A 10,758-nucleotide genomic window follows, 5' to 3' on the forward strand; every position below is an offset into this window, starting at 1 on the left:
TTTTCCATTGTGTTTTGGAAGATATTTTGTGTCTTTAGTGAACAACATTTTCTGATATAGGTCTATTATAGTAACATTTTTACATTTTCAGAATATACTCTTCCGTTACTGGAGAAAACATATTCCTTCTTATATCTGAGATGTATCCCAAATATTTGCCGGAAATATTTTTTTTTTAAATGTGTTTGGAGAACATGTAATGAAGTACAGGAAGCAGTGGCGTTAAATAAGCTTTCCGGGCTTAAGACCCCCCTCAAATTTGTTTTACTATATTAAAGTAAATGAAATATCCTGCACAATTTTCACATTTCCAGGAATAAAGTTAGCAAAGATACCCTCCACGAAACCAAATCGTAAATACGCCACTGACAGAATGTGCATTTTTAGAACGTTATTAGGAAAATAATGTAAGGAAATTTTTCACAAATTGTAATAGAAATATTGTGTTGAATGTAATGTAATATGTTTTCAATGTTGAAAGCAGGGGTAAAAGTGAATCTGAAAATGTGGGGGGACGGTAGGTAGCGAATGACATCACGCCATTCCCCTGCCTATCTTTGCCCATTGTAATTTTTTTTAGGAACTGGGGAGACGCCGTACATGTTTTTTCGAGGTGGGGGCGGCGTCCCCCCGCACTTTTACCCCTTAGTTGAGAGAGAAAATGTTTTCGAAGTAACACTAAAAATGTTTTACATACATGATAAAGAAAACAGAATAGGCCTATGAACAGAATAAAATGTTTTCCAACATGTCATTTACAATCTTTTCTATTGTTACAAGAAAATATATGAAATATAATTTTTAAAATATTTCGAATATTTTAAAAATAAATTCGATCGTAATATAAGAAATATTTTTAAAACGCCTATTAATTTTGTATGAAAATGTTTTTGTTACCTTGTCCTGTAACTTAAATGAAATATTTTCATGCAATATTTTAGAATTAAGTATTTCCAGAATATTTTATCGAATGTTGAATAAATTCTCTCACGAGAGTATCGTAGTAGCATTATTACCAATCATTATACTAATTATAGCCGCATCAAAGAAATATATTTGTTAAAAAATTGAAATGTATGATATCTTGTGTGACTTGGATATAAAGATTGCAAATTAGCATCGCCACATCAACCGTCATTTGTTTATCAAAAGTACCAGCATTCCTTGCGCGCTATGTTGAATTTGAGCTGTATTTAGGCACAGAGGAAGCCACAGATAATAGATATATATTTGAGAGTACGTAAAATGGGTATTTATTTACAATATGTTCTATGAAAGTAAATATGTTTCAAAATTGTAAGAGCACATACTTTTAAACCGCTAAACAGTTTAAATTTACATGTTAGTGGGTGGAGGAAGCTGTAATGGAGCTGCAATCTAAACAGTAAAGAAGAGAAGACAAGTCAAGACAAGAAAAGTCGGTAAGTATAACGATTACATAAAATAATTTAGTTTTATTGTCTATGAGAAATTTATGTTTACAAATTAATAAAGGCATGTGGGATGCTAGATTTTGTTCTTTTATCTCTATACATAAAATACTGTGCAGGTTTACTTTTGGCTCATCTTTCGAAATAATTGCTGGAAAATAGATTGTTTTAATAATTTTCTTTTTATTGTCTCCTAAATGATTTGCACTAGGCGATTTGAAATACGTCATATGGCATAGATGAAATTCAAAGGGAGCGTTAGAAGTAATTGTTGAAAAATTACAGTTATTCTTTTATGATTTGCGTATATATATACGGAACCGGATATATGACATAAAAACTACAGTGCAAAATTACAAATCAGCCTGTACTACGTGGCCACTAAAAAGCACCAATGGGCAGGGTTCTAGAACACAGGTTCCACTTCCCATTTATCTGTAATAAAGACAGAAATCAACGTGCCCTACGGGGCTCTAACCCGCATTCACTTGCTAACGCGCGCTCGGCAATACTATGTGAATTAAATATTTTAATTTGGTACCGAAAAAAAAATTAACCTATATGGGGGACCTGTGTTCTAGAACCTTCCCGCACCAATACTATCTGAGTCAAACCATTGCGAAGGTGGAGGACAACAGGAGCGAGGGAAACTTTCAAAGGGAAAAGATGCGGGCAAGTCTTTAGTTTAGGCAAGGCAGTGACAATAACCAATTCATCTGAACCGGTTCCTGCAGTTACAGTTCCCAAGAAGGAAAGACAGAAAACAACTGCCCTGCGGGGCTCTAACCCGCCTTCACTCGTTGACGCTCGCTCGGCAATACTATGTACTGACATAATATCACTGCCTTTCCCAATGTAAAGAGTTACCAAAGATGCGTACATTACCATTTTTATGACAGGTTTTAATAATTCTGCGTGCAGTTTTACTTCTGGCGTGCCACTCGAAATCAGTGTTTCTTTCAGAAGTAATGTTCCGGGGGGCATTGCTCATGCTATTTTAGTTATTATTATAAACGTATTATTTTTATATTGCTCGAAATACTTAGTGAAATATGATTCTTTCGCTACTTTCCTTCTTGTTGTCTATTTAATGATTTTCGCCAGACGACTATAAATTTTTCACTTGGCATAGATAAAATTCAAGGGGACCGTCAGAATTAATTGTCGAAAAATTACAATTCTCTTACGATTTGCGTATTTATACTGATTCCTGTGGATAAGAAGTACAGTACAAAAAATACAAACCAATCTGTGTTAGGGGGCTACTAAAAACCACGAATGCCATTAACCGAGTCAGGGAGGGTGAAGGCGGATGGCCCGAGGGGATGCTTCCGAAGGGAGAAGGCACGTACATTTCTATTTTGATGGGTTAATTGTGCGTGTATTACCATTTTACTGACGTATTTACGATTTTTGCAGGGGAGGGGCTTCGCTAACTTTGTTCTGCAAGATAATTCATTTACTTTAATATAGTAAGTACAATTTCAAGGATCTCAAGCCCGGAAGCCCCCCTTAAATACGCCACTGGCTTATAATAATTCTGGGATTCAGTCGAGCAGACGTTTACACCGAGAACAAATTTTATAGATAAAATGTGATGTGCAATATTTTTCGTGAAGGAATGAGAGTGTGGATGTAAGTTATTTTTTTCATTGCACAGCTTATTGAAATTGATTTTGAATGCAAATAGGGTAGAAGTAAGCGGCGGGAATTTGCAGTTCATACGTCAGTTGTGGACATCTGCGATGGCCGTAATGTAAACATTTTTTTTTTTTTAAGAATTGTGTGATATAAAGAGAAGGATTATAAAGTTTCTGCAGAGTCATGGTATGGTGAAGCGCGTAAAATCAACTGCGCAAAGTGTGGAAAAGATTGTTTCAAGAAGAAAAATTCAGAACAGAAGCAATAGCCCTATTTTCTGTCGTAAAGGTAAGAAAGAAAGACGGTGTAACACTCGTGTATTAGCTGTGAAAGGTATTTTTTTAAGGATCGAAATTAAGTGTTTTTGAAGATAAGAATAATTACAAATATTGTAAATGTTTTTCCACCATCCTCGTTTATGCGTACCCCGCTCCTTAGTCGCAGACGTGCCTGCTCGCTACGCTGCCGCTCGGGCCCCCCAGCTGTGCTTCTGCGCTGATTCAGTTAGATAGCATTCGTGATTTTTTACTTGCCACCTAGCAGAATTGTTTCGCTTTTTCTTTTGGTGCTCCTCACTTAATGCATAAGGGCCCGCGGTTGCTCAGTGATAGCGTTCACCTCCGGGGACCCTGGTTCGATCTCAGCTCGTGCCGTGTGGACTTTCTCGGGGTTCTCCCGTTTCCTCCCACTTTCTTCATTCCATCTTCATTTCTCATTATCACCGTCTCCTTTAGCCTAACCAGCATAACCGTGGGACGTTAAACTTAAGGATTTCTTTTCGTTTAGTGCATGTTCTGCAAAAAGGAACCGGAAGATGCAAGAAATGCGTGAAAATTTGGTAAAACAGTCTGCTCGAGTATTGCCTAATTCTGCGTGCCAGGGACGTACGCAAGGGGGGACCTGGGGGTCCGGCCCCCCACGAAATTTCGACTTTTTTTAAATTTAGCCTAATTTTAGGGGCAATTTTAGGAAATTTAATATAAAACACCTTCATATTTAGTTTGGATCCCCCCCTCCGAAATAAATTCCTAGGTACGCTACTGCTGCGTGCAGATTTACTATTGGAGTGCCGCTCGAAATAATTGTTGAAAAATTACAATTCTTTCGGTATTTTTTTTATTGTCTCTTAAATGATTTGCGGCAGGCGATATGTAAATATTTCACCTGGCATATGTAAAATTCAAGGGGGCCATCAGACTAGATTTACCAAAAAATTACAATTAATCTTTTGCAATTTGCGTATATATATATATTTTTTGTATTGTATTCGGGGTTTGCCTAAGTAAGCTCAGCGCGGAAACACCTACCTTCGTTTTCGAGCTTTTCGTTAGTATATTATTGGTGCAATTAAGATGATCACTTTGGAAGTGATTCTTATCAGATTTTGGACTTCGCTTGGGTGAATTAGGTGCTTTCACGTTAAGATATACAACATTCAGCGTAAGACCTTATAAAGTTCTGAATGCATTGAATGCATTAAAAAAACCGTACCTTAGATTGAGATAATTATAGAACAAATTAATGTATGGATTGTGCTTATAGCCTATTTGAAATAAAATATTTTAGAATATACTTTCCCTGAATAATGTGCTCGCCCACTTGGCGACGCCGAAGGACATTATCCCTCATACATCTGATAGGTTTAGTGCCATAGGTGCTGTTACTACTAGTAAATATGTAGTGTATTAATAAAACTATTAGTATTATTTTTTTATTATCTTTGATGGTAACACTAAACGGTTTAGTTTAATTATTTGTTGCTAGTTTTCAAATAAGCTTTCTGTAGAATCAACAGCAGCAATAGCGTAAAAATTCGTGTCAAATTTAAGAATTTTAATGCTCTGAGTTTCGAAGAGTACGTAACGCTTTCTATTTCAAGTGCTGAATTCAAACTTCGTACTAGTGGAAGTTTCCATGTACAGTTAAGAAAGCTTGCATTTTCCGAAAATAATGATAAACCTTCGTCGCAAATGAAGTGTTTGGGAAATTCCCGCAATTAAACGCACAAAGCACCGGAACTGAATACTTCAACAATAAAACTATTTGAAAAAAATGAAATGAAATCTTTCAGTTTTACGTCCCACGATTATGCCTGTTAGGCTAAAGGAGGCGGTGATTATGAGAAATGAATGAAATGGTGTAATAAACAAAGTGGGAGGAAACGGAAGAACCCCGAAAAAACCCACGAGCACGGTGTTTGTCCACCAAAAGTCGACACGGCGCGAGCTGGAATCGAACCAGGGACCCCAAGCACCGGAGGTGAACGCTCTACCACTGAGCCACCGCGCCCCTAATAAAACTATATATTTTACGCTGTAAGATATTTAGTTTCATTTAAGACATATTGAAACATTTACTTTATGAAGTATGAATTATACAGGGTGTTTCAAAACAACACCGACAACGTTTGAGAGATGATTCCTGACACCAAGATAAGACAAAAAGTATAGACCAACCTGGGTGCACAAATGCTTTCTTTCGGACATATAGGCTGCCGGAAATATGAAAAGATGAACTTTAAGGGTCTATCGCGCCAAGTATCTTATCCATGTTGAAGTTCGCGAATAGTTTGTGTTTTCTGCATTACTACTACCTGAATACAGCGTGGGTGTAAAGTCAGTTCTTATTTGTAACAATAAATATTTCTAAAAGTAAACAACCTATCACAGTTTTATTTTCATCGAATACGTTATTAGTGTACCGTTTGGTTATTAAGTTACATTTCAACGTATACACCCGTATTTTCCACAACTTCTAAAATGTTAACAGTATTACACGCGAGCTAAAGCTGACGCTGGTTTCTAGCATAATCTGGATTAAAAATAGGTATTGACTTTACAACCACCGTGTATATTCTGAAACTTAAATTATTTCTTGTCTTCCTGTAGATTTCGTAATATTTTTATAGATACGTTGCTTTCATCAATTCCTAATTTACAACTGCAGGTTTGGCTGGTTAAACGAGCTGTTTTTTTTTTTTTTAAATAACTAGTTTAAACTAAAAAAAATGCTTTAAATCGTGTGAACTTCATGGTGACGTCTCCACATATCACACCATCTGCATTACGTTTATCTCTTTTTCACCTTTTAATCAAGGGGTCCCGTGTTCAATTCTCGGTCGATCCACAACCCATCTTTCAAGTGTAAACCAAGTAGCGATTCGAGGTGTCCCTTTAAGCGAAAGTCTTCTCTATGATAACCTTGGTATTTCATAAGGTTGTTAAGTCTAAACATACGAAACGAAACCAAATTGTATATTTCTACTTGCCTGAATGCCTGTTGTTTTATAAAGAAGCCAAGGTTACTTAAATATATTGATAGAAATTGGCAAAATGTATCAACTGCCTACGTAGCTTCCAACATCAGCTTGGATTCGACTTTGTTTTAATTTTGTTGAATGTTATCTACATAACAAATTTGTAATTTAATATGATACGTTGACCTTAAAATACATTTTACATACAAATACATTTAAACTAATAACAGGATTTTCCCAATGGCTAAGGCGGGAGTTTCCCGATTTATATGTAATTCTGTATAATGTTTTTACTTGTGTAACTCCTTATCTTTTTGTAATTCTGAAATGACTCTTGACAATTCTATTAACAACTGGGCCTATGTAAAGATCAGTACAACGTAATTTTATCAGGAGTCCGTGAGTGAGTCGGCAATCTCATTTGTGACCAATTAGTCCCGGTTTCGTGTCGAAATAGACAATTTCTCTTGGATGTAAGCCGAGAAGCGGTTTGGATTCCCTCCCAGCATAACCTTGGATAATAACACCAAGACGAAACAAACTAATTTCTGTCCATATCTAATATAAATACATAGAGTAAATTAATAAACCAAAAAAAAACAACTGGTTTTTTGGTTTTTTTTTTCAATAAAAATCATGGTTTTTGCCAACCCTGTACAACTGCTTGAAAATTAGTATGTAACTTTCTTTTATTGGAAAAACTAAACGTCAGTGCAAATATTAATTTTTGAGGATGCGCCAATTGCAACTGGCTCCGTGACACTGTCGTCTAAAATCAATGTAATTTGTTTAAGGGCATCAGTTGTGTGCTCTAAATTTCCATTACTATTACTTGAGTGCTTAGTGTGTATTTTGTTACAGGTCTAAGAAATGAAAAACTTGGAAGTCACAGCTTAGAAGCCATCACAAGAAACGTCATGAAAAAGACAAGTGCAATAGCTGAGCAATTTAGTTGGCACGGTGCAAAAGGAAAGAGCTTCACTCATTAATCACTAACACAATAATAGGTAAGAAACTCTCCCTATTGTTCTTTAATCTCATTTTCAGAGTGGAAAAAATTATACAAGTTGTCATTTAAAGAGCGATACACTATGTTTAAATTCTTGTATATATATATATATATATATATATATATATATATATATATATATATATATATATATATAAAAGAAAAACTTTCTGGTGCCCTTTTTATTTTCTTTCGTTTTAACCCTTTCCGGATCCTGGCTTTTTGGGCTATTTTTTAGACTTTCAGTCAAGCAGGTACTGTATCGTCACTATTTATCCTAGGATCATGGTTCATACCTCATTCTCTTCAGAATAGAGCAGGCTTTCAAATGGTATCATTTTCATGCCCATACCATATACCAGGAGAGGGAAAATTGATGTCAAAGGGAAAATTTTGATGGGGAAATTTTTTTGTCCAACTTTGGGCCCCCCTGTGTGAACCTAGAGACCTCCAAAAAATCTCATGAATAGCACTTGGTAAACTAAATGTGTGTACCAAATTTCAAGTTTCTATCTTGAATAGTAAGGGCGGGAGAAATTTTATCAGGAATTCCCACCATGCCCAAAACGACCCCAAAACACCATGATCTCAGGGAAAAAATTTCCTGAGACATCCCTAATTACTCTAGGGTCATGTTTCGCCCATCATTTTCTTCAGAACTGAACTGCCTTTCAGACGGTATGACTCACGTGTCTCTATCATGTATGTAAAGGGGGAAAATCCCGAAGAAAGGGATTTTTTGGGTCTAAAAATCCCTTTTTTTAACTTTTGCCCCTCTGGACCACCCCTGTTTTTACGCAGAAATCGGAAAAAAAATTCTGGTAAATACTATTCGGTGGACTGAATGTTTGTACAAAATTTCAATCGTCTACGTTCAAAAATAAGCCCGCCAAAAAAAATTCCCTACCATGCCCCACTTTTACCCTATACCCTCTGGTTCCCCTCCCCCCCTGTTTTAACACTGACATCGGAACAAAAAATCTGGTAAATACTACTCGGTGGACTAAATGTTTGTGCAAAATTTCAATCGTCTACGTTCAAAAATAAGCCCGCCAAAAAAAATGTACCCACCATGTCCCATTTTTCCCTATATAGAAGTATATTTTTAAAAAATTCCCTGAGACATCCCTAATTACCCTAGAATAATAATTCGACCGTCATTCTCTTCAGAATGGAACTGCCTTTCAGACGGTATGACTCACGTGTCCCCATCATGTATGTAAGGCGGGAAAATGACGAAAAACGGGATTTTGGGGGTTAAAAAATCCCTTTTTTACCCCTTTGCCCCTCTGGTTCCCTCCCTGTTTGAGCACTGACATCGGAACAAAAAATCTGGTAAATACTACTTGGTGGACTGAATGTTTGTGCAAAATTTCAATCTTCTACGTAGAAAAATAAGCCCGCCAAAAAATATTGAACATAGGCTTAGAAAGGGAGAAAAGAAATTTTTGACTTATGACGTCATCACCTCCTATGTCTGGACGCAGAACGGTCTGAAACCATACGTAATGTCTTCTACAAGGCCTTTGGACTTGGAAAACAAAAAAAAAAAAAAAAAAAAAAAACGGACGAAAAAGCTCAAATAGAAGAGAAATAACGCAATGTACCATGAAAAACGCGTATGGTACAAAATTATACCATAGGATCCCCAAAGGATTAAATACATACTATTGTGCCATGAATACTTCTCAGCATCATCTTCCTGTAAACTTTATTTCCCAAAAGCATGTACTACAAGCGCTGTTATAACATTTAAAACACTTTGAAAATCCTTATTTTAGCAAAATGTGCAATTTTCCCATCTTCGAGTGACACGTTACATTTAAGTGTCCGTGGAAGAGAGAGCTGAATATGTATAGAGTATATTTCATCCTTCTACTGAATTGTTCTGTTATGTTGGTAGTTTTCTTGAGCATTTCATAATTCATTCCTACATTCGCGATTTTTTGTATTCTTTGCAATGCAACGTTATCAAAATTATTCATTTCTATAAGGCAAAGTAATATGTCTGGCCTGCTCTGTGGGAAAGAAATCGAGCAAGGTAGCGGTGATCAAGGCCTTAGTAACCATCTCGGCATTCACCTAGTGCGACTGAAGGAAAAAGAATGATCGGGTCCAGATTTGAGATCGGAGTCTTCGGAATGAGACGCTAGTTCTTCATCAACTCAAATGCTGCCATATGTTTTCAAATTATTATTATTATTATTTTTTAATATTCGGTTTAATATTTATAAGATGCTGTACTTTTTAAAAATAAAAGTGTGACCGCTTCATGTTACAATGTTCGTAATTAAGCTACAGTCTGAGGTATGTCACTTTCAGCTGTAGCTGTTGTCTTCCTTGCCATTTACATTTTCTTCAGGATGTTACTTTTGTAATACAATATTGTCTTCACAAGCTGCCGTAGGTCCTACACAAACATTTTAAATATTTTTGTAAGTTTAAGATGTAATAATTGATCTTTAATCATTCCCTTTTGTTATTGTTATTAAACGCTGCCTATTATCTTTATTTTCAGAAACTGTGTAACACAAGAGAAACGTAACTAACAATGAGATCGCGTAGATTATTGGGATTTGGCTTCAACATGCCATACAGAGAGGAACAAGAAGATCAGTTAAGAATTCAGCTGCAGTTCCACAGAACTTTAACTGACAATTCGCAGCGTCGAATTTATAGTTAGTTGTGGTAATCAAAAGTGACATTATAAAGAAGCAAATCTGTATTTCGTATTATTCAGCAGTGATATATTTTGAAAGTAGCAAAAAGTGACATTTCGTGAAAAGATTTATTCCCCATACGCCGTATATTTGTAGAACATTTTCAGCAACATACATAAATATTGTTGTTGATTTTTATTTAATTAGTATCAGTGACATAATTTTCTAAAACAAGTGTTTACAAGTTAAAATGTGAATTTCTGATATTTGAGAAGATTGTTCTTAATGTATAGAAACAAATAATACGAGCAGCATGAAGATGCTGCTGAAGAGAATTTAAATAAATAAAGCCAGAATAGTGTACATTTATATTTTTATTAACTACTAACCGATATAAACTGATATATATATATATATATATATATATATATATATATATATATATATATATATATGCTTATTATAGTGGACAGTGTAAATTATAACTACATAATGTTAGTTTGCTCTCATAATTTTAAGCTTTTTTTTAAAAAAAAAAAACAACTCAAAATCTTATTTACACACAGGATGTTTCTGGGTGTTCCACTGCTACTACTGATATGTGGCCACGCTGTCTATGTATGTTGGGGTGTCTTATGTGATGTTACGAGGTTCAAACTGCAAATTAGAGCCTTCACAATCATCGCGTGCCAGTTTTCAAAGCGGCTATATTGGATTTATTATTTTTAAGATAGGAAAAGGATTGCCAACAATTGTTCCTTG

The 10,758-nt window shown here is 35.5% G+C and overlaps 1 long non-coding RNA gene across 1 annotated transcript; it reads left to right on the top strand.

The window, feature by feature from the left end:
- Nucleotides 1-1,210: 1,210 nt before the first annotated feature.
- LOC145670594 (uncharacterized) lies at nucleotides 1,211-10,345 on the top strand. Its single transcript, XR_014128353.1, has 3 exons — nucleotides 1,211-1,421; nucleotides 7,189-7,334; nucleotides 9,855-10,345. It is a non-coding gene; the product is annotated as an uncharacterized LOC145670594 (long non-coding RNA).
- Nucleotides 10,346-10,758: the final 413 nt, after the last annotated feature.

Source organism: Thermobia domestica, chromosome 14 (assembly GCF_964235325.1).
Source record: "Thermobia domestica chromosome 14, izTheDome1.hap1.1, whole genome shotgun sequence".
Taxonomy (NCBI): Eukaryota; Metazoa; Arthropoda; class Insecta; order Zygentoma; family Lepismatidae; genus Thermobia; species Thermobia domestica.